This window comes from Dasypus novemcinctus, chromosome 1 (assembly GCF_030445035.2).
Source record: "Dasypus novemcinctus isolate mDasNov1 chromosome 1, mDasNov1.1.hap2, whole genome shotgun sequence".
Taxonomy (NCBI): Eukaryota; Metazoa; Chordata; class Mammalia; order Cingulata; family Dasypodidae; genus Dasypus; species Dasypus novemcinctus.
Window position 1 is genome coordinate 11,518,019 of NC_080673.1, and position 26,035 is coordinate 11,544,053.

General features: G+C 36.3%; 1 long non-coding RNA gene across 3 annotated transcripts in view; it reads right to left on the minus strand.

The window, feature by feature from the left end:
* LOC131280067 (uncharacterized) overlaps positions 1–26,035 on the minus strand; it is a 96,003-nt gene that overhangs the window by 62,945 nt on the left and 7,023 nt on the right. For 2 of the 3 annotated variants that reach the window (XR_011648828.1, XR_011648819.1), the window contains exons 2-3: positions 16,072–16,164; positions 9,208–10,068 (exon numbers count right to left, since the gene is read on the minus strand). This is a non-coding gene — a long non-coding RNA (uncharacterized lncRNA). Of the gene's footprint in view, positions 1–9,207; positions 10,069–16,071; positions 16,165–26,035 lie in introns of those variants that run through there. The other variant, XR_009187650.2, reaches the window with a different exon arrangement.

A 26,035-nucleotide genomic window follows, 5' to 3' on the forward strand; every position in this document is an offset into this window, starting at 1 on the left:
ATGCACTTTGAAGTCTCTTAGTCATATAAACTCATTTGTCTTTACTTTTTCTCCCTTTTATTTGAGGTCTTTTTCCAGTAGCATTGCTAGTTGGTGCTTGGTAGTAATCCCTCAGTACCAGGGAGGCTCATCCCTGGGAGTCATGTCCCACACTGGGTAGAAAATAATGCACATATATGTTGAGTTTGGTTTAGAAAGAGGTCACATTGGAGCAACAAGGAGGTTCTCAGGAGGCAACCCTTAGGGCACCCAACAATACTAGGCTCCCACAAACTTAGGCACTACTCTGTGGCAGCGAGCATGATGGCATCTAAAGCAAGCTTGCTCTGAATCTGTATTCTGGGATAGTGGCTTCGAGGTGTGACCATGACTGGGCCCAGCCAGTTTCAACTCTTCAATAAGGAGGGCTAACTTGAAGAGACAAAGAAAACAAGTTCTTTCCTTCCTTTCCTGCTCTATGACCCTGAAGGGAGAATGCATGTCTAAGACACAAGAGCGAAGTGGTGTAAAATTTTGCAAACCTCCAAGTAACTAGTTATTGAGTGCTTCTGAAACAGCTCCTCAGTGTCAAGGAGTGATACCAAGAGAAGAAAAAAGGAAGTAAATACATTCATGTGCTTATTACACATGCATGATAGGTACAGCCAGGGAAATTTTCATTAGTGTATCACATGCAGGAAATGGAGTTCTATGGCAGAGGCTTCTTAGAAGTGTAAACCCTTATCCCAGTGAGGTCAAGTTCACGCATTGGCTTGGACTGTATGCAGACTTGTCTTCCATCAACACTATGATGTCAGCAGAGAGGTGTGAGGGGAGATGGCTTAAAATGGTGGGAGCTCCCAGAGCATCAAGACCCCCCCCCCAAAACCACTAGTACCAAACTGGATAGGCTGAAGGAACTAGTAACTGTCCCCTGTTTGAAGAGATTTGCATCAGTTAACTGTGTACCCTCCGCAGCATATCACCTACTAGTGAAGAGCAGACAGTTCTTGCAGTGTCTGCGGAAGGCACTGGGCTCAGTGAGCTCCCTAGACCACCATGTGTTGGTGCATTCTTGCAAAGGCCATATGAGTGCTCCAGCTGTGGCCAGTCTTTCTCCACCAATGAGAACTTGCACAGGTGGGTACAGCCGATCTTCTCGATCTTCTCGGGGATACCTGGCAGGCTTCTTTGGAGGTCGACAGAAGTAGAGTGCCCTCTCAACCATCTTTTGCCTGAAGGCTCAAAGAAATCTTGAGTTCCATTCACTGTATTGAAGAGTCAGAAATGCCATCGTATGCTCTTCTGTACCATTTACGGTGTAGCAGAGGTGTAGATGGGGAGCTAACATCTTTCTTAAGATGGAATTTACATATCACCCATTTCACCCATTTCAAGTGTACAGTGCAATGGCTTTTAGTATATTCAGAGTTGTGCAGGCACAAATCAATTTTAGAATAGTTTCATATCCCCAAAAGAAACCTGTACCTTTTAGCAGTCCCTTATCATTTCCTACTTTCCTCCCAACATCCATCCCTTACTCCCTAGAAAACACTAATCTCTTTTCTGTTTCTAAAAATTTGCCTATTCTGGACATTTCATATCAATGGAATCCTTTAATATGTGGACTTTGGTGATGGACTTCTTTCACTTAATGTTTTAATGTTTCAAGGTTCATCCATGTTGTGACATGTATCAGCACTTCATTTCTTTTAATTGTTGAATACTATTTCTTTGTAATCATACACCATGTTTTATTTATCTTGTCATCAGTTGACAGACTTTTGATTTGTGTACACTTTTGGCTTGTTATGAATAATGCTACTGTGAGCATTCCTATACAAGTTACTGTGTAACCGTGTACCTAGGAGTCGACCTGATGAATCATGTGGTAACTCCATTTTTAACATTCTGAGAAACTGCCAAATTGTTTTCCAATCCAACATTCCCACCAGCAATGTACAAGGGTTTTCCAATTTAATCACATCCTGGCCAATGGGCATTATCTGCTTTTTGATGATAGCCATCCTAGTGGTGTGAAGTTGTATCTGATTGTGATTTTTAACTTTAATTCCCCTGATGGCTAATGATGTTGAGCATCTTCTTTATGTGCTTTTGGCCAATTATTGTATCTTCTTTGGAGAAATGTCAGTTTGAATACTTGTCCAGTTATTAATGGAGCTGTCTTTTGTTGAGCTGTCAAGGTTTTTTATATATTCTAGATACAAACCCCTTAGCAGACATATGATTTGCATATATTTTCTCCCATTCTCTGGGCTGTTTTCTTTTTTCTCTATTAAAACAAATATATTTAAGTATATCATTTATACATAAGCACACATAAACATTAAGTATATAGTAAAAGTTGTGAACTTACAAAACAATCTGCATATCATCATACTGAGCTTCCACACATGGCCCCACCACCAACACTTTGCATTGTTGTGAGACATTGTTACAAACTATGGAACTATGAAAGAGCATCATCAAAATATGACCACTAACTATAGCCCGTATCTGACATTTGATGTATTTTCCCCCAACCTGCCAATTATAAACACCCTGTATCAGTCTTCTTTTTTAATTAGAGCAATTGTAGATTTATAGAAATATCATGCTGAAAGTACAAAGTTTTCATTTACCCCCTCACCCACAGTTTTCCCTATTATTAACATTTTTCAGTAGTATGGTACCTTTGTTACAATTGGTGAAGCAATTTTATTATAAATATACTGTTAACTAAGCCCACAGTTTACATTAGGGTTCACTCTTTGTGTTGTACCATTCTATGGTTTTTGTATTGTTTGCTTGTTTTGTGTTTTTGTTTTTGTTTTTGTTTTTTTATTCTGGTAACCTAATGCAATCTAAGTGCTGTTTTTTTAAAATTGGAAAAGATTGAGGGAAGTGGACTTGGCCCAGTGGTTAGGGCGTCCGCCTACCACATGGGAGGTCCGTGGTTCAAACCCCAGACCTCCTTGACCCGTGTGTAGCTGGCCCATGCGCAGTGCTGATGTGCAAGGAGTGCGCCCCATAAGGAGCGCAAAAGAAAGTGCAGCCTGCCCAGGAATGGCGCCGCACACACAGAGAGTTGACTCAGCAGGATGATGCAACAACAACAACAAAAAAGAAACACAGATTCCCGTGCCACTGACAACAACAGAAGCAGACAAAAAAAAAGAACACGCAACAAATGGACACAGAGAACAGACAACTGGGGTGGGGGGGGGGAGGGGAGAGAAATAAAATAAATCTTGAAAAAGGAAAGAATTGGAAAAGATAAATCCAGTGAACTATTTATTATGATTCTTCATAAAATGTGAAAGGTTAACAAGTTTAGAAATATGAGAAAAGTGCACACACAAATTTAATAGATTATTTACCTGATATAATTTAAACATGAATGTTTGCTTATGTGAATGAATGTTTTCCACAAGAAAAGCATGTCAAGAAACAAGACAAAATTGAGTAAACCTCCAAAATACATACTAAACATATGCCTCCATTAATAAAATATTTCGTGGTTTTGTGTTGCTTTACTTTGCTTTGTTTTTGCAAGATTCAATCAATAGGATTGAAGAAATGACTGGCTCCCAGGTATTAAGTGTGAGTGGTAAATAGGATAGTTTGGAACCATCACTGGAAATGAAGAGTTAACGCTGCTGCTCTTATTAATTCTTCCACAAGAAAGGAGAGAAAAGCAAAATATCAAAGGAGCACTGGGAATGACTTTACTAATAGTGAAGACCCTTTGGGCAAAAGAGGCTCAGAAGTGCACTTTAGTCAAAAAGACCATTAGACTGTAACTTTATTACCTTACAATATAGAATATGGCAATGGGTGCCAGGAGGCTTCTTTGAACACAAAGCAACAAGAGTACTTGCTCTAAGCAGAAGACAGGTGGTTTGTTATCCATTACCCAACTGCTTTATCTCCAAAGGGAAAAAATAATAACCTCTATGGTTTTCTGTGTTCACATTATAATAAAGCATACATAGGCATCAAACTTACTATATTTTATAAAAAGCTGTGCAAATGTACTTCTTTCATATATAAAACTTAAACAAATATAAACAAAACGAAACGCACTTCCAAAGGCATTTTAAATAATTTATGTAAAGCAAGTCATAATAGGCATGGATTTCATCTTTTATTTTAATGCCCTTTGTATTGAACTTTCCAAAATATACATCAATTTGAGTCATTTCCTATAAATTTCAATGTATCATGTTATTATAAATGATATACTACAGTAACAGTCTAGGAAAAACAAGCTCTAGAGAGTAAGAGTAAAACTCATCAGAAAACATTAATTATAATTTGCTTCATTTTTGTAAATAACTGTTAAGCCAGAAGAAAAATCTTTGGAAACATTAGAAAAATCATAGATTGCATTCTTATTGAAATACTAATAATTTTTCTTTAGAAAAGAAAATAATTTGAATAATAGAAGCTCACATGTTGAAAAAGAGGTCTATTAAGTTTGCAGAACAAAACTGGAGGATCTCAAAAATGGGTATGTCTAATGTGTGGATCTACTAAAGAGGTAAGATACAATAGTCAAAATATATACTTTGCCAAAAGAAGGCAATTTGTTCTAATTACTCAAAAAAGTTATCATTCTTACATTTAAAAATGTTACATTAGTGAATGCTACATATCAGAATTTTCTAATGACAAGCTCGAGATGCTAGATATGATGTGCAACTGAATATATGTTTGGTGGAGGGATGCAGGCAGGGGAAGGAGATGTTGTTGCCTTAAATTAATTCTGGTGCTGATACCCTAATATTATTGTAAATATTCATTAATTTTAAGAAATAACAGTGTAGAAAATTACAATTTAAGATTTGTTTTAATAATTCACTTTACTGTGTAAGAAAAAGGAAGATCCTCAGGGACATTTTCAAATAAGGATTAAACACGGAGACAGATTGCCTCAAAGCGGAGATCATCAACTGTACTTGCCAATTACGCATCAATGCAGAGCATTTGTTAACATTCCCATTTTAATTACTACTTAAATTGTACTTATTCGTAATTGTGAAAATCAGCACTCTGGAAGTTATTTTTAATGACTGTATGGCACAGAGAAAGCACTATTGTTGCTGTGTAACTAAAACCCTCACACAAGCAACACCTAAGATTTGCATTTCATGTCTTTTCTTCTCATTTGTAAAGACAAGACTCAGGCAATTAAATCCAAAAATTAAATCATCTACTTTCTCTATATTTCAATATTAATAATTATACACGAGACATAAATAATTGAATCAAATTACCTGGACATTGCCAAATATTTCCCATTTCATATCATGTAGAGAAAATTTTAGCTTTAGGGGATTCAAATTTAATTATTTATCCAGACATTTAGTGTCCTGTAGATAAAATTGGATTTAAATTTGGGGGAGGGGGGGATTTTTGGATATTTGTTTAAATATATTCTTAAAGAGATATATGGAAGGGATATCTAGAAGAGTATCTTGACTAGTATTTGAATGTGAATTTGAATGTAAATGGCATTCCTGGTAACTTTGGTGCAGAACTTTATTTTCCATCTATGTCTTAATTTTTTGAACCTCAGAAATTTGAATACAGCCATAACATTTGTTAAGGGGGTAGGGATTATGTACAGTATGTAGTATGTGTGTGTCTTGTATAGCAGTTAAAAATATGCACATTTTACACACATTAGCCTGATTCGTCTTGATTTTTATCTCTAAAGATGATTGTTAATCTAAGATGTTGAATATATTTAGCTAAAAATACAGTTATAAGATCTTTAAACTTTCAAGTAAAGTATGATATACCTTACAGTTTGAGAGAAAATGACGTTTTATTTTTCTTATCTAGAAATCTACAAGCAAAAATTTTTGCCAAATGCTATTTGAATATAGCAACCTTTAAAAAAAACTTAGTTCATTTGTTTTACCCTTTTGAAATTGTATCAATGAAATTTAAACATCCACAGTCAAAGAGAAAAATAAACAAATTCACATACACATACACACATTCAAAACATATGTTTGTTGAAGTAAATGGACTTTTAAATGATCCATTCAGTAAGGAAAAATTGTTTCCCAGCAGGAATTCAAGATTTCAATACTGTCTGAATGCACAATAATGAAATTACTCAAGCTCAGGTAGTGCCTTTTTAAAAAACTATTTTTAACATCTGGCGTTCTTCCATGAAAACACATTCATTCATCCTGTTACATAAATTAGCAGCCATGACAAGTTATGACAAACCAAATAGCTTGGACAGGCAATCAAAGATTAAATATTTTGTCCACAGAAATAATCTTATCTGTTTACCTTCTTTTCCAAACATACCTCAACCATTTTGCTAACTCATTCTCTGAAAATCAGACTAAAGTCCAGTTGTATTGCCCTGAAACATTCTGAAAAATGCCCTTTATGGAAAACTCAGTGATGTGAATATTTGAGTATGCTAAATAAAAATGACTTTCCAAATTTGTGCATTTTCAAAATTTTATTTTTCATATCTGCATAGTTAAAGCATTCGTAAGTGTTCATGGCAATTCCCTTTATATTTTGTGGCAGTTATTTTTAAACTAGAAAAGTACGTTGCAATAGAGCAGATTCACCTGCTTTAGTAAATGTGAACAGGATTGTGTTTCAGTTAATTTTAATCTATTGCCATGACAACTGTCTTTCGCACACAAATTAATGAATAACCTTACCAAATAAATATATGAAGCATTGTTGTGACTTGGGTTGAGAAGTACAGCACTAGAGCACTTCATAATTTTTAATAGTGATTCTAAAAAGGTGTGAAAATTTGTTGAAGACTACCATTAACACTCTATATTTGAAAGCTCAAATTTGGTTATTCAGATTGATTAGAGGCTCAAATTTAACAGTGAAAATTCCATCTTGGATATTAAAAAAAGGCCTTTAATGTATCATTATGTAAATTATCTTTGAATGGTGGGAGCTTTGTATCTTTTCAATTTCTGTAGACAAAAATATCAACAAAATCAGATTAATTTACCTGCCTCAAGAGAGAACTTCACTTTACATGCACATACTTGCCAAAAGTTATTGTAAACATTGTTCAATCAACAAACATTTATTGATTACTGTTCATGTGCCAGTTGTTGTGCTACAATGTTAAGAACATTGTGCTACAATGTTAAGAACATTGTGCTACAATGTTAAGAACAAAAGACACTGTAGACCTCAAAGAAATTGCAATCCATGGGGGAACATAGCCAAGCAAATCAATTCCATTTTAATACCAATATAAAGGAATACACCAGACTCAATGGGAGTAAAGAGAAAGAAGCACAATCTGGCCTGGAGGCAGTCATGGAAGGCTTTTCACAGAAGTTGGCATCTCCGCTCTTTTTGATGACTAAGATTATAGAAACTTTTCACCAAGAAGGTGAACATTTTTTGACTGTATGATTGGGCTCTTTTTATCAATTTTTTCACAGGTAACTGCACTTCATGAACAGAAACATAACAACATGATATAAGAAGTTAATATAGCTCGAGCAGAATATGGTGATTTTCCATTGAACAAAACAAAAACTGCTTATTTTAATAGTTTATTGTTTGCGAATTCACCTACTTAATAAAATTGATTCGTAACTCAAAATCAACACTCACAGCACTGTCGTGGTCATTTATGGACATGCACAAAGAGGCAAAACATTTGAATCTCCCGACGTGCTTTTTCCAAGCCCAAGTCAAATGAGGGAACATTCTCCTTGAATCCGCTCTTATACTCTCAACAAGCATTCTTTCTAAATTATATTTAGCGCCCTGCTTTTGCATTCCTGTGATTTTTGGTGGTGATTTTCCTGTTCAAAATAGCCCAAGCATGGTCTGAAGGGCTTTCTAGTTTTCCTAAGCACCAAAAGGCTGTGAAGTGCATTAGGGAGAAAATAAGTGTTAGCTAAGCATCTTTCAGCATGAGTTACAGTGCTGTTGGCCGTCAGTTCAAAATTAATGAATCAACACTAAATATTAACTAAGTTGTCTTTAAACAGAAACATACATAAGCAATGTTATACTTTGATTAGTTGGAGAAAATATTGTGACCAGAAGCCACAGGAGCCTAATGTTCTTTCTGTAGGAGCAATGGCTCAGAATTAGCTAATTCAGTGTTCACATCAACTTTTATCGACCATAACTACCATGAATTAAGAGACTTGACTGCATATCTTTGATGTAGAAATACATATAATATAAAAAGACAAAGATCACTAGCAATTCAACCATGCAAGATAATTAATATATTATGTATTTCTTTTCATTGCTTTTTCTTTGTAGCTCTGTATATTTTTATTAAATTGGAGTTGTAGAATAGATGTAATTTTATATCTTGTTTTTCTACTTAGCATTGTAAAGATTAAATATTTTCAAAGCTCTTTAAAAATAATATTTTTAACAACTGAGAAGTACACTGCAATCAAAATGTACCAGAATATATTTATTCATACTTCTACTTTTGGGCTTTTAGGCTCTTTATAGTTTTTATACATTACCACTGGCCATGAGGTGCAGCGGTGCTCAGAGATGTATTCACCAAATGCAATGAATGTCCCATGATGATGGAGGAGGTGGTTGTTATGGGGGGAGGAGTGGGGGGAGGGGGGTGGGGGGTATATGGGGACCTCATATTTTTTTAATGTAACATTAAAAATAAATAAAGACCAAAAAAAGACAAAAAAATTTCAACAAACAGTATACACATATGTGTGATATTATCCCCGGTTATTTCTTTAGGATAGATTTTGATAAGTGGGATTTCTCAAGCAAAAAAAAAAATACAGATATTTTTAAATATCTTGATGTATGTTTCCCAACTGTGTTCCAGAAAGAATACATTTCTCCCAATGGTAGATGAGATTCTATCTTGTAAGCATCACTTATAGTGATATATATATATATATATATATATATATATATATATATATCTGTTATCTGGAATGTTTATCTTTGTCTATCTTTATATATTTTAAATATACAAAATAAATCTGGATGTTCTTAATCACTTATAGTAAAAATTTTTATTAAATCACCAAAACAGTATATAACCATGATTAATAAAGTTTGGAAAACCTGAAATTTAAAACTTCACTTTCAAAATAAGAAGACTATAAAATGTATATCCTCAGTAGTTTATGTTTTTGAACATTCCTTACCAAGTAGCTGTCTGCAAGCTCTATTATTAAGGAGATATTTTCTTTTTTTGTGTGTGGCTCTCCACTCAATAAAATATGTACCACTACTGAGGGATGTTGCTGATTTGGAAAGTGCAGAAAGAGGAAGGAATGGGCATAGAGGAATCACTTATATTTTTTACGTAACATTTATTAAGCCAAAGCCTCTTTAAAAATAAAAAAATAATAATTTAGAAAAGAAATATACATGATGTTATTAATAGGAGTTAATGACAACTGACTTGATCTCATTTTATACTATCCCCCATATAATACAGAGAAAATCAAAATTCAGAATCTTTTCAACCAAGAAAATACTAATTACAATGAATTATAATTACAGCAGATTATCATCCTTTCAGCTACTGTCTACCAGTTTGTATTATTTCTGAGTAATACTCAGACAAGTATTGTTCCCTGACAGATGAGTGTTGATACTCCTCATAATATAGATGTTCTGGTCATGTTCCTTGGGTTAACATATGACAGTCCTTTAAGGCACTGCATTCTAGATTGTAGATCTCAGAGCTTATTATCTACATCATGGCACACGTAGGGCTCCTTTGAAAGAAAATGCACTAACCTATGTATTTTATCATCTACAGACTTTGCCACAAGACCAAAGCGTAAGGGTTTTATAATCTTGACATTTTTATGAAATACTGTTCTGTAATATAAAAAGGTGAATCTGAAGAAATATGAAAGTAATGACTCTGAAACTATGTTTCCTTTTAATCAAATAATAAGATCTATTCTCCTGAGAATTTCCAAACAATAGGCTAACTCTGAGGTTTGGTCAGATAAAGTTATAGAGTTTTTTGGTTTTATTTCCTTTTCTTTTTCTTTTTCGGGTGTTCTTTGCTTGCTTGTTTCATTTGTTCATCACTTTTGCTGGTTTCTTTAAAAGAGAATAATGAAACAACCAGTGAGAAATGCACTTAGATAAATTGCTCTTTTAAAATATTTTCAATAGAGGCAGCATACTTCTATATTCAGGAGTATGTCCCTTGACATCTTTATATGCACGTTGTCAAATTGACATGTATGGTTCAAATTGAAACATTACTGACAATCAAATTAATGACCACTTAGATATTTTGAACTGTATTTTTACCTTTGATAAATTATGAGCGCTTCTTTGTAAGCATCATGAACTATAATTTTCTAAAAGTATATTGGTGTTTTATTATCCATGGTTCTGAACATAAAGGATTTACAAAAATATCTTAAATAAGCAAATGGTCTGTTCAAAAAGAAAACACAAGAAGAAAAATTCTTGGTCAGGCTTAAATTTCTTGGTTCTATAAACTGATGGAACTCCAAATGATCTAAATTCACATCTTAGTTTAATTTTTTATTAATTCATCTAGACTAGGATTTTATTGACTCATCTGTGGTTTACTAATGGCCAACATAGTGTCACTTTTGATGTAGAAAAAATTCTCAGTGTCTTAGGATACTGATGCACAATAGAGTAATTTTATAATTACCTTTCGGGATTGTCAACATTGCTAGCACTTATCTCATATCTCAGTGCTGTTGGAATGCCATAATAAATCATTCATTTCTAATCTTAGTAAATGGCAATTTTGTTGGGACTAAAGTTCAATTCCCAACAGCCAAGTAAAGTTCTCTTCCAGTGAGAGGAAATAGCCCAATGAGCACAGAACATCAATTCTTTCCCCAACCAGTTACAAATGACTTTACTTGCAAAAATTAGTTTTCATTTATGTAGTTATTCAGCATGGAATAAAAGAGTGCATATAAATATATATTTGCAACATATATATAAACATTAACACACCTAATATTTATATATACATATATGTAAGTATATTCTCAGCCATAGATTTTAAATCTTAATAGGAGGAGAATCTAAACTATACATGTTATAAGTATTCAATATGTATGTGATATAAAAATAAGTCTCTGAGATGGCTGAGAATGATGGCCTCTGATACTCAATATAGCAGATAATATTTTCACACCTATCTATTTCCCAAGGAGCCCATATTTCTATTACCCGAAGTTTCACAAATTCTACTTCAACTCTGTAGAAATATACAGCTGCCCATTATAAATACACATTTTTTAAACTTATAAGTATTACAAGCCCACAGAAATAAACACGTCAATATTTTTTCTAAGAATAGACCCAACTGTATTTGATACTTTAATAAACTATTTTTCAACCAATCTATTCTCTCTGCCAGCCTTTATCCTCACCAAGTGTCCAATAAAAACTGGCATTTAGATGTGGATTGTACATTATGCACAAGATAACAGATGAGCTTATCAGCTGTTTTACAATTGCAAGGGTAAATTTATTGATAAAACTGTGCAATATAAATTAACCTGACTTTCCTTAGTAGTACCTGACTTACCAGTTTTCTGACTAGCTACCTATTTGTAATATTCCTTAAGGGACAATGAAACTAATGACTTCTGTAACATTAAAACAATAGGCATTGGTTAAAAAGCTCAGAAATTTTCTTTTCCACAAACTTAGAAAAGGCTTGTTTTAAATTTAGTGTTTTAACCTCAAATATATTTTCGTATAATTGCTTCTTTAATAACGTTTCACCAAAGTGTACTTATTGTGCCATCTTCAGGACATATTTGGAAAACAGCTCCACAAAATAAGTTAGAATTTTACCAGCCTTAATATTTTTTATTTGTTCATTATTATTTTAAAGATAGTCGAGGTATTTGCTTAAAATGTATTTGTTATTTTAAATTACAAAATGGTTAGAATTTTGGTTAAAATTCTGTAATACAACAAAATAATACAAACTTTATATGTGAATGGAAACATCTCAAAGATTTTGTACATGTAAATGTGTATACATGCATTATATAAATATAACTATATATACATCTTTAGATATACATATATACACATACTTTTTTAATGCTTTATAGTTTCCAAAGCATTTATATATTACCTTTTTAAGTGTTTTCAGTATTATTAGGAGGTATGTAGAGCAGAAATTCATACATCCTTTTCTAGATGAGAAAACTCAGGTTTAAAGATATAAAACAATTTATCCAAAATTTCAAAGTATATAGCCAAGATTCAAACCTACATTTTTGGACTCCAAGTAAAGAACTACTTCCCACTAAAGTAGTGGTTCATATTATCATTATAGTCATTGAAGAAAATTATATCTAATTCCTAATTATTCTCCATCTGTATTCAATAACATCTTTAAACATCTATATTGAATATTAGAATATTTCCTAGGTACGATGATAACATATCAAAGAACAAGACTTTTATATTTAGCTCAATTCTTTCATCATTCCTGAACTTTATTAAACTAAGAAACTTTTGGTGAAACAAGGACATATTTTACTAATAGAAAATTATAACAGAATTATACAAATCTGTTCACAAATACACAATGAATTATCCATATGATACAACCAGAACATGTAAATACCAATTTCCTGTTCTTACAGCTATAAGATAACCGAGAGAGAACCAATGAGATATTTTTAGTGTCATTTTTGGATAACCGTATGTCCTGGTTTGCCTGGGACAGCGCTAGTAGAGCACTTTTCCCATTCACCTCTATTTCCTGGTGTGAAACTATTTCCTCACTGCAGTGGTTAAGCTCATGTGCCATCTTGGCTGGGTTATGGGGTACAATTGTTGATCAAGCAAGTACTGGTTGATTGTTGCTGTAAGGATATATTGTGGATTTAAGTCACTATTCAGTTGATTGCAACTATGGCTGATCACATCTACAATCAACAAAGGAGATTGCCTTCAGCAATGAAAGAAGCCTCACCAATCAGTTGAAGGCCTTAAAGGGAGAAATTTTGACAGTCAGAACAAAGAATTTCTATCTCTACTTCAGCCCACTACCTTCTCCTGGGGAATTACCAAAACCTTCCTCTCTTCTGCTATAGACTTATAGTTATTCTAACACTGGAAGACCTTTTATCATTGATGTGGAGGCAGTGGACACCCGAGGTTCTGAGGGGAGGGAGAAGGAAAAATAGGTTTAATATGGGTGCATTTTGGGGACATTGAAATTGTCCTGCATCATGTTGCAATGATGGATATAGGCCATTATATATTTTGGCATAATTTACAAAATTTTGCCGGAGGGAGTTTAAACTATAATCCACCCTTAGTGACAATGCATCAAAATGTGTTCACCAATTGTAATTAATGTACCCCACTAATGAAGGATGTTGTAGGGATGGGTAGGGAGTGGGACATATGGGATCGCCTATATTTTTTATGTAACATTTATATAATCTAAGTGTCTTTTAAAAATAAAAATTAAAAAAAAAAATGTTTAAAAAAAACTAAAACAAAACCTTCCTTAGAGTTCCCAACTTGCTGCCTGACCTGCAGAATTCAGGCTTGCCATTCCCCGTAGTCACATGAACCAATTTCTATAATAAATCTCATAATATTTATATGTATACACTGTCAGTTCGGTTTCCTTCGGGAAACCTGACTAACACACTCTCTAAGGTTTTTGAAAAGACCTAATAAAAGAACCTCGTGAAATCAAGTAGAACTATGCCTAGCTGTCTGGACTTTATAAATGAATGTTCATCATATTCTCTTTATCATAAGTCTCTGTATTAGAGAGATGGCCTGGACACGAAAGATAAAAAACAGATACTTTAATTGAATGAGATTTAAGTGACAGGAAATAAATTACCTTTATAGGAAGAGATATTTTACTAAGACCTTATCAAATCCATCCTCTTTTTAATGATCAATAACGCTCACAGATAAACCAACAGAATATGGCTGTCCTTGGTGTGAAAGAAGAGCCAAAATGCACTGGATGCTTATTGGCTTTGGGTGTTACTGGCTCTTGGACTTCATCTAATAAGAATACCTCTTCCTAGAGCTGTGGTTCCTAAAATTATGGGTTGCAAGCCTGATTTGAAAACCTGATGGAAGAGTCATTTCTGTCCCTAAAAAGATGATAATGATAAATATATACATAGATAATATATACATATGCACAGATTTGCATGCCATTTCAAGAGATTTATGAAAACTCTAAACCATAAATTATAGGTTTTGGGTTTAGAATCCCTACTCGAGTACAATGACATCATCTTTCATGATCCTATATATGCACATATTTTTACAGATAATAAATAACTGAAACAACTGTTTAATAAAGTTATACTTACCCTTACTACAGAACTATGCCCTGATGTTTCCTATTATATCCCATATTAGTCCATTCCATTCCATTCTATTTTACCCTATTCTGTTCTAGTATTAAAAAAAACAAACAAAAAACTAGTTAACCCACTATATTGACTTCAGATTGCACACTCCAAGATTGATTGAAAACTACTGCTTTAGAGTATGAAAACTGCTATCCCAAGACTTACCCTATGGAAGACAAGATAATATGAGCAATTGGTCGAAAATCTAAAGGAGACAGCCTTTGAAAGAGTAAGCGGTTAAAGAAGGAAAAATGGAGCCAAAAGAAAGGGGAAAGCAAAGCCTTCAGACGTCTTCCCTGATTGCATGTGGACCCCTGGTTTACTTACAGTGATTATCTTATCCTCTACAAAGCTTCTCTTAGTGTATTTTTAAGTAAATTGATTTAATTTGTAGTTACATAAAATTGAATAATAAAGAAAAACATTAGAGCTACATAATGCTATCCTCCATTAGGATAAAGCAATCTTGGCAGACTGTTTTTAAGAACTCTTTCCTTGGCAATTAACTAATTATTTAATTAATAATTAAATAAGTGGGAAATGAAAGTGTATTCAACAGTAATTTCATGGATTTATTTATACTGACCTTGACCAAGAGGATTTGAGAGCACTTCAAAAACAATTAAAGATTTGTTGGTTTTTGTGGGGTGTTTTGCCAGGTTAAATTTGTGGATTCAGTGTATACGTAAGCAATTATTTAGAATCGTATGAGAATTGGTTCAATGATGATATTCTGGTGTGCACAAGAATGATTAATTGCTGACGGCAAAGTTTTTAGACTCAGATAGCCCTCTTCTAATTTCATGAGGCCAATTTATAGTCAGCACAGCTAAAAGCCATCTGAGTGAAAGCAAAGTTGCAGGTGGTCTTTTTTGTGGTTGTATTATGTAAAGACTAACCCTATGTAAAGCTTAAACAAGACACACTTTCTGGCAAACAGACTTTGGCCCAGTGGTTAGGGCGTCCGTCTACCATATGGGAGGTCCGTGGTTCAGACCCTGGGCCTCCTTGACCCGTGTGGAGCTGGCCATGCGCAGCGCTGATGCGCGCAAGGAGTGCCGTGCCACGCAAGGGTGTCCTCCGCGTGGGGGAGCCCCACGCGCAAGGAGTGCGCCCGTGAGGAGAGTCGCCCAGCGTGAAAAGAAAGAGCAGCCTGCCCAGGAATGGCGCCGCCCACACTTCCCGTGCCGCTGACGACAACAGAAGCGGACAAAGAAACAAGACGCAGCAAATAGACACCAAGAACAGACAACCAAGGGAGGGGGGAATTAAATAAATAAATAAATCTTTAAAAAAAAAAAAAAAAGACACACTTTCTAATAATATACATATTACAATTTAGAAATAGAGATGGGGAGAACATTCATTCATTTGAAACCTATCTATATCAAGTTACTGCTATATACCAACCATTGTTCCAGGTACATGGAATACATAAGGAAATACAACAGAGAAAAACATCTACCCTTCCAGTGTTTGCAAGTTAGAAGGGGGAACCCACAATAAGTAACGCACATGATAAATAAACAAACAGTCCAATGTATCAAAAAGTGATTTGAGGATTGAGTTGCTACAATCATGGGAACACAGGTTCACAGCACAACAGAAACTATCAGCAAATCATCCTTTTATTACTTGCATTAGTGTAAGGAGTCCAGAAACGGCCAATAATCTCTTTGTCACTTACATGAACACAAAGAGTCCAAAAGAGCAGAAGAAGTCTCATCTTCCATTTGTTTCATATAAGCTAAAAAAGCTGAAGTATCTCACCAACTGTAACCTTAAAAAAAAAAAAAGACTCTGTCATTGCTTACGTACATCATTCTCAAAACAGTTCTTGATGGTACTAGTTTATCATACATCATAAATAGTACAGTCAAGGAGAAATAGATGTAAGAAAGAAGGTTTACATGAAAGCTGAGTAAGTATAGGGTCATGCATGTGAATGTGTGTTTGTTTGACTAGTGTGGACCTATTAATCAAATATGCACCGATTCGTCATTACGTTCATTTTAAACCATTTCCATTTGATCTATTACAGAAGACTTGCCTTCTAACACTTAGAGTTCTGGCAGTTTACATGAATAGCTGCCTGTAAAAACACTGCAACTAAGCATGATTTTATCTGCAATAGATCCTTTATTTGACTGCTGTCCTTCAGGGTTTTTGTTAACTCAAATTTGCAATGGTAGGCATAGCTCAGCCTTATTCCCACTGTGGTGTCTCAGAAGTATCTCAGAGTTTTAAAGTCATAGCTCCCACCATTTTATTCTGAGACTTACGTGTGCTTTCTCTTTTGCTCCTCCATTGGTATCAGAAGATTAACTTGACCATTGTCCGTCGTGTACACCAGGTAAGAAGTGCACATACACCCAAGTGCCAGAGGCCATGCTATGTATTCCCAAACCTTGGTTCCTTTCCCTCTGAGCAGATAGCTAGGTTTTATTTCCCAAGCATTACTTACAGTGATGTAAGATCATATGAGTGAATCCCAGCCAAGGAAGCATGGCAGAAGTGTTGTATGCCGCATCCTGGCTTGGTCTTTAAAATTCTCCCAAGGCTTTTTGTTGTTGTTTAGTTTTAAATTTTATTATTTATTTATTTCTCCCCATTCCCTTGTTGTTTGTACTTGCTGTGTCTATTCCTCTTCCTTGTTTCTTTAGGAAGTACCAGGAACCAAATCTGAGACTCTGATAGGAGAGTGAGACATTTAATCACTAGAGCAAGCTCTGTTCCCTGCTTTATTGTCTCCCATTCTGTTTTTCTTCTTGTGTCTCTTTCTGTATCATCTTGTTGCAACAGCTTGCTGTGCCTGCCCATCACATCAGTTTGCTGTCTTGCTTGCCCTCTTTAGGAGGCACTGGGAATCTCCGCTCCTTGCTTTGTTGTGTCTATCATTTTGTGTGTTGTTTTTTTTTTTCTTCTTGTGTCTCTTGTTGCATCTGCTTACAATGCCTGCCTGTTGTGCCAGCTCGCTGTCTTCTATAAAAGGCACCAGGAACTGAACCAGGGACTTCCCACATGGTACGCAGGAACCTAACGCTTGAGCCTCATCTGCTTTCCCAAGGCATGCTTGAGCTTAGCTTCCTATTCCCTGTCTGTGGAAGACTCCAAGGTCTGAGGACTCCTAGCTAAAGGTGCCTGGTTCCTTTGATGCTTGCATCCAGCAGAGAACCTCTACACAATGCCACTGCATTGTGTAATGCCTGCACCAACTGACTGGGATGCATGTGAGAAATATACATTTACTTGACCAGCCACTGTAATTTGGGGTTGTTTGTCTCAGCAGCTCATGTACTAATAAACTGCACTAGTAGAGTTTCTGAGGCTGAATGAGGAGAGATGATGCTGGAAATCATTTTACAAATTTTAGTGCACTCACTTTCCTGTAGAAGAAGCTGATTTTATTGAAATTATTTTATAAACAATTAACAGTTTATGAACGAAAAGGACTCGGAGGGTGTGATGGTTAGGCTATTGTGTCAACGCAGACAGGTAATTGTGTCCAGTTGTTTGGTCAAGCAAGCGCTGGGCTAACTGTAATGCAAGGGCATTTATGGACTTTAGCCAAATCTTAGATAGCTCACATTATAATTTTATTAATCAGGGAGATTTCCATCAGCAATGAGTAACACTTAACCCAATCAGTTGAATCCCTTAAAAGGGGAAGTGATTGCAGCATTGAGAGGGAATTTCCCAGCTCATCTTTGCACAGCCAACATCTCCCAGAACTCAAGAATCTTTACTGAACTTTACTCGGAGCTCCTGGTTGCAGCCTGCCTGCGGAACCTGGACTTGTGCATCCCCATAGCTACGTGAGAGACTAATAAATCTCTTACTATCGACTTATATCTCTTGTTGATTCTGTTTTCCGAGAGAACCCTGACTAACACAGAAAGCAAGGACTCCAGATAAAATACCTCATCTCAGAGAGTAAAAGATGGATTTTTCAAACCTCAAATTTTTCTGTATACTTTGTATATAATAACACTCAGAATATTTGTCTTGAATAAGACATTAGAAAACATCTTGTTTCTACCAGTTTCTCTACAAAAATGGAAATGGATGTCCATGAATTTAAATGATTGTCCGAAAGTGACATAAACACTTTGGAGGCAGAGTTAGAATAATTAACTTGTTCTCCCAAATTAGGCCCAATGCTTTTTTCAATAAACCATAATGTATCCTTCTAGAAGATCATAAGCACACCTGGAGAATTTTTATTTTTCTTATTTTTCTGCGTAGGTTAATGGAACTCAAGACTATGAAGGATTGGGAGGAAGTTGGAATCCAGTAAGAATTTGTAGCATTTAAAGGGCATAATAAAAATTGCCAATGCTTTTTCTAGCCCCTGCCAAAAAATATTTCCAATTTGAAACAACTAACAGGAGTTCCAGCAAGTTGGCAGTAGAGTAGATTGGCAGGGCACACCTCTCTAACACAAATGGCAGGGGAAAGGTAGAAGTTGTCAGAAACACCTCTTTGGGGTCCTAAAGACCAGAGAAGTGCCACACATTGTCCAGGTGGTAGTGGAAGTGAGACAGGAAGAGGCGTAAGCGAAAACTGTGAGTTAATCGCCTGCTATCAGGAAACAGCACCCATCCCCTACCCTCGAGGTGAACAGCCTTGGTAAAACCCACAGTAACTGCCCCTGACTGAGAGGGAAGCAGACATTTTCCTCCCTGGCACGAAGGAGGGTGTGGTGGAGGGCTGAGTGTGGACTCACTACTCAGGGAGTTTGAACAGCAAGGCCTGACTTTGGATCGCAGTTCTAACCAGCCTGGAAACACAGCCTGGTGGAGGAGAGAACACAGACCTCTGTGGAAAGGTTTTCCAAAGTGCCTCATCTGTTGGCAGACTGGAAAAGTGAAGAGAAAAAAAAGATTTTAGGCATCTTTCCTGTATCTAGTCCCAGGCCCCCTGGATGCAGTCTGTGCCCCATTACTGAGTCCCTTCTTTCCATACCAAACACAGGCTATTTTAAAGATCTAGAATAAGTTGAATCAAGAATCAAAGAGCTATCAAATAGAAACAATAAAATATAAAATCTTAGGCAATAGAGAGTCATTGAACATCAGAGCAAACTCACTAACATAATCAGATACCTAGACATCAGCAAAAAATTTTAAGTCACACTAAAAACGTTGGGCAACATGGCCCAGCCAAAGGAAAAAAATTAAAAATCCTGGTGAGACACAGGATTTAAAACAAGTAATTTTTGACGTTCAAGCAAATCTCCTGAATCAATTCAAGCAGTTGAAGAAAAGTATGGCTAAAGAGATAAAGAATATTAAGAAGACACTGGGTGAGCATAAAGAAGAATTTGAAAGCTTGCAACGGAAAGTAACATCTTATGGGAATGAAAGACACAATGGATGAGATTAAAAATATTTTGGAGGTATACAAGAGCAGAATTGAAATGGCAAGTGCTAAAATGTACCTAAAGCAAACTATGGACTGTAGTGACTAGTAACATATGAATATTTTTCATTAATTGTAAAAAAAAGAGAGACATATCGTAAATGAGAGAACCAGACAGAAAGCACTACATATTGTTTGACTCCATTTATATAAAGTGTACACATGAATAAAGTTATAGAGATCTAATTAGATTAGTGGGTATGAATGGCAGGCAAGGATAGAGCAATTAAGTGGTGACGACTAAGGGGTGGGGAGTAATGAAAATGCTCTAATATTGATTGTGGTGATGAATTCTGTGATTATACCAAAAGCCATTAAATGTACATTGTGCATAGATTGCATGTTATATGAATACATATCAATAAGAATTCTTTAAAAAAAAAAACAAAACAACTAGGGTGAAATTTTTAACCTGTGTGTTCCAGCAGAGCAATTCCTATATGTGTGAGCATCCTGAGGATAGCGGAAGGGACCTGGAAGTCTAATGCTCTAGGATGATTTCCTCATCCATCACTACCCAAATGTATTATACAAATATTCTTTTCTATACATGCCATGACAAGAAAAAGGATTGAAGCAATCACTGATGTAGGGGAACCCTGATGCTTTGGCAGTCTATAATTCTATATTTGAAACTATAAGGACCACACAAAAAAATCGTATCTGGTAATGAAATAGAAGGGAGAGAATGATGCAATCTACCTCCCCACCCCACCCCAAGAAAAGAGTTTGGGAGTAAGTAGCTTATTGGTTTTTCCAAACCATTAATGGATCTCAGTCTTAGAAGTAATGATTCATCAAAAACATTGTCAATATAAGTACCTACCCACTCAACTGTTTTTGAAAATAAAGTTTTATTAGAACACATCCATGCCTGTTCATTTATATATTGTCAGTGGTAGCTGTCTCACTACAAAAGCAGAATTAAAGAGTTGAAAGAAGGAGAGGGGGCAAGATGGCGGCTGAGTGAACATCCCTGTTAGAGTCTTCTGCAGGGAATCGGCTGGGCGGCGTTGGAGACTCTTTGGGACCGGATTGTTTCGGGATTTTTGCTGGTCCGGAGGTGTCTGGACATCGATTTGGAGGGAAGGTAACAGAGAGGATTCGTCTGTGAAATATACACGGAGATCCCAGCTACCTGTAGAGGATTCCCTTCTTGGGTAGGCGGAGACAAGGCATCTAGCCCCGCTCGGTGGGGCTGAGCCAGGCCGGGCCGGGCCGCGGCAGCGCTTGGAGCCGGGCGGGGCCGGTGCAGGCCCCGGCTGCGGGCCGCGGCAGCGCTTGGAGCCGGGCGGGGCCGGTGCAGGCCCCGGCTGCGGGCCGCGGCAGCGTTTGGAGCCGGGCGGGGCCGGTTCAGGCCCCGGCTGCGGGCCGCGGTAGCGTTTGGAGCCGGGCGGGCCCGGGTCAGGCCGCGGCGGGTATGGAGCCGGGCAGGGCCGGTCCAGGCCGCGGTGGCGGGAGGTGGATGCCGGAGCCGGCTGGGCCGCTGTAGCGAGCGGAGCTGGGCGGAGCCAGGCCAGGCCAAGGCGGCGTGAGGAGCCGGGCAGAGCCGGTCCAAGCCTCCGCGGCGGGCGGAGCCGGGCCTGCGGAGGGGTTTCTGTTTTTTCTTTGTTTTTTGTTTTTTTTTTTTGTTTTTTTGTTTTTGTTTCTTTTTTTTTTTTTTTTTTTTTTTTTTTTTTGAGCATCTGCAGTACTGGGGAGTTCGTGGGCCCTGGGCGGCCTATTGGGGGTTTGTGGGAAGGGAGGTGCTTGCAGACCCATTTGGGCAGACAGACGGGGGGGTTTTAGGGCAAAGCGGGGGGAAGTTGTTGTTTTAGATAGTGTTGCAATTGTGACACGTGTGTACCTGTATCTCTCTTCTCCCTATCCGTTCCCCACCGTTTGCCCATCCTCTTTTTCTTTCTTCCTTTCTTCTTGCCTTTCTTTTTTCTTTATTATAATTAGTTTGTGTTTTTTTTTTTTTTTTTTTTTTTTTTCGGTTTTCTCTTTCCCTCTTGTCCCTCATCTTCCACTTATTTTTACTTTAATTCAAGTATACAATAGGTGCTACAGGGAACACCTCACATTTGCTGGGTTTTCCCATCCTCCACTGCCTCATTTCTGTGTGAACTGATTTAGGCTACCTACACTATCCCCCTTCCCCTGCATCTTGATATCCACTATCATCTACTGTCTCTCCTATATTCCACCCCCCACCTCCCGTTCTTTGATCCACAAAGTGTCTAACTCTTAATTTCTAATACCTTTGTTCTGTTTTCTGTCTATTATCCACTCTTGAAACTATTACCTTTCTTTTCTTTTTCCCTCTCTCATGAAAACAATAGCTGTGTAGTTCATACCATATTCCTCCCAAATTCAGTCATCAACTTCATAAAAGGTACTCTACCTACAGCTATAACCCTATACAATCTACATGAATCTAACCTCCATCCTTCCAGATCTCATATTCCTGCTTTATTAACATACATCACCAATACAACTTTACACTTTTCCCTTGCTTACACAATTGCCTTTCCCCAACACTAATACTTTCCTCTAAAGTGAACTTAACCAACAACAAGTAACTAGAATAAGAAGAAAAAAGTGACAAAGAGAAGATATAACACCTGTGCAAAAATAACAACTAATTAACCTCCAAGAGCAGACAAAGAAGCTAAGGAACTGATTAAATTCGTCAAAATAAAGAGATGACCAGAAAGCAACAAAAATCTACGAACCAAACCAATAATCAGGAAAACATGGCTGAATCCAATCAACAAACCAATAATCACGAAGGGGAGCAAAACTTGGCACAAGCAATGAAAGATCTCAGAACATTTATCACCGACAAATTTGATGCAGTAATGAAAGAGGTTAACAACATGAAGACATCACTTGGAGGGGAAATTGCAGACATACGCAAAAACATAACAGATATGATGGGAATGAACACCACAGTTCAAGAAATCAAAAATACACTTGCAGCAAATATCAGCAGACTAGAAGAGACAGAGCAGAGAATTAGTGATGTGGAAGACAGTACATCAGAAATCAAACAGATAGTAGAAGGGGTCAATAAGAAGATAGAAAAAATCCAATTAGGATTTAGGGACCTGAATGACAATGCAAAACGCTCAAACATACGTATTATAGGCATTCCAGAAGGTGAAGAGAAGGGAAAGGGGTCAGAAAGAGTGTTGCAGGAAATAATGGCTGAAAACTTCCCAAATCTACTGAAAGAGACAGATGTACATATCCAAGAAGCACAGCGCACTCCACAAGTCATAAACCCCAACAGGCCCACCCCAAGACATATACTTGTCAAATTATCCAATGCTCAAGACAAAGAGAAAATCCTAAAAGCAGCAAGAGAAAAGAAAACCATCACATACAAGGGAAGCTCAATTAGATTAAGTGCTGATTTCTCTTCTGAAACCATGGAGGCAAGAAGACAGTGGTATGATATAGTCAAGGTACTAAAGGAAAAAAATTTCCAACCAAGAATACTCTATCCAGCTAAACTAGCATTCAAACATGATGGAGAGTTCAAAATATTCGCAGACAAACAGAAACTGAAAGAGTATACCAACAAGAAACCTCCCCTTCAAGAAATTCTAAAGGGAGTTCTGCAGGAAGAAAGGAAAAAACAGGAAAGGCAAAGTTGGAGGAGAGTATAAGACCAACAACAACAACAAAAAAGACAAAAAAAAAATATACAAACAAAATATGACAAACACAAATCCAATCAAAATATGGCTAACACAAATAATTCCTTGATAGTAATAACACTGAATGTCAATGGATTAAACTCACCTATCAAAAGATTCAGACTGGGACACTGGATAAGGAAATATGACCCATCCATATGCTGTCTACAAGAGACACATCTTAGACCCAGAGACGCATGGAGATTGAAAGTGAAAGGCTGGAAAACAATCATACAAGCTAACAATAACCAAAAAAAGGCAGGAGTAGCTATATTAATATCAGACAAAATAGACTTTAAATGTGAAACAATTGTGAGAGACAAAGAAGGATACTACATTTTAGTCAAAGGGAAAATCTGTCAAGAAGATCGAACAATCATAAATATCTATGCCCCTAACAAGGGTGCCTCTAAATACGTCAGGCAAACGCTGGAAAAACTAAGTGAAAGAATAGATACATCTACAATTATAGTGGGGGATTTTAATACACCACTATCAATTCTGGACAGAACATCTCAAAAGAGAATCACCAAAGAAACAAAACATCTGAATAGTATATTAGAGGAGCTCGATCTAATAGACATATATAGATCGCTACACCCAAACACAGCAGGATATACATTTTTCTCAAGCGCACATGGATCATTCTCCAAGATAGATCATATGCTAGGCCACAAAGAAAGGCTGAACGAATTCAGAAAGATTGAAATCATACAAAACATTATCTCTGACCACAGTGGAGTCAAGCTGGAGATTTGCAAGGGAAAGAAGCCCAGATTTCACACCACGATTTGGAAATTAAACAACACACTCTTAGAAAAACAGCGGGTCAAAGAGGAAATCTCAAAAGAAATCAATGACTACCTTGAAACAAATGATAATGATAACACAACATACCAAAATTTATGGGATGCAGCAAAAGCAGTACTGAGAGGGAAGTTTATAGCCATAAATTCATATATCAAAAAAGAAGAAAGAGCAAAAATTGAAGAACTAACTGCACATTTGAAGGAATTAGAAAAACAACAACAAAGTAACCCAACAGGAAGAAGAAGGAAGGAAATAACAAAGATAAGAGCAGAACTAAAGGAAATAGAAAATAAGAAAGCACTTGAACAGATAAACAAGACCAAGAGCTGGTTTTTTGAGAAGATTAACAAAATTGACAAACCTTTAGCGACACTAACAAAGAAAAAAAGAGAGAAGATGCAAATACACAAAATAAGAAATGAGAAAGGCGATATCACCACTGACCCCACAGAAATAAAGACTATCATAAGAGGATATTTTGAAAAACTATATTCCAACAAAAATGACAATCTAGAGGAAATGGACAAATTCCTAGAAACACATAAACAGCCCATATTGACAAAAGAAGAAATTGATGATCTTAACAAACCAATCACAAGCAGAGAGATAGAATCAGTTATTAAAAATCTCCCAACTAAGAAGAGCCCAGGGCCAGATGGCTTCACAGGTGAATTCTATAAAACATTCCGGAAAGAACTGACACCAATCCTGCTGAAACTATTCCAAACCATCGAAACAGAAAGAACATTACCCAACTCCTTCTATGATGCCAACATTACCCTAGTACCAAAGCCAAACAAAGACATCACAAGAAAGGAAAATTACAGACCAATTTCTCTAATGAACCTAGATGCAAAAATACTTAACAAAATACTTGCTAATCGTATTCAACAACACATTAAACGAATTATACACCACGACCAAGTGGGATTCATCCCAGGTATGCAAGGATGGTTCAACATAAGAAAATCAATCAACGTAATACACCATATAAACAGATTGAAGGAAAAAAATCACATGATTATATCTATTGATGCAGAAAAAGCATTTGACAAAATACAGCACCCTTTCTTGATAAAAACACTCCAAATGATTGGAATACAAGGAAATTTTTTGAACATGATAAAGAGTATATATGAAAAACCTAAAGCCAATATTGTTTACAATGGAGAAATCCTAGACTCCTTCCCTCTAAACTCAGGAACAAGACAAGGATGCCCACTGTTGCCGCTCCTATTTAACATTGTCTTAGAAGTACTTGCTCGAGCACTGAGGCAAGAACCAGAAATAAAAGGCATTCAAATTGGAAAGGAAGAAGTCAAAATTTCATTATTTGCAGATGACATGATCCTATACATAGAAAACCCTGAGAGATCTACAACGAAGATTCTAGAACTCATAAATGAGTTTAGTAAAGTCGCAGGTTATAAGATCAATGCGCAAAAATCAGTAGCATTTCTGTACACCAATAATGAGCAAGATCAGGAGGAAATCAAGAAACAAATACCATTCACAATAGTAAATAAAAAAATCAAATACTTAGGAATAAATTTAACTAAAGAGGTAAAGAACTTATACACTGAGAACTATACAAGATTGTTCAAGGAAATCAAAGAAGACCTAAATAAATGGAAGACTATTCCTTGTTCATGGATAGGAAGACTGAACATTATTAAGATGTCTATCCTACCAAAATTGATCTACACTTTCAATGCAATCCCAATAAAAATCAAT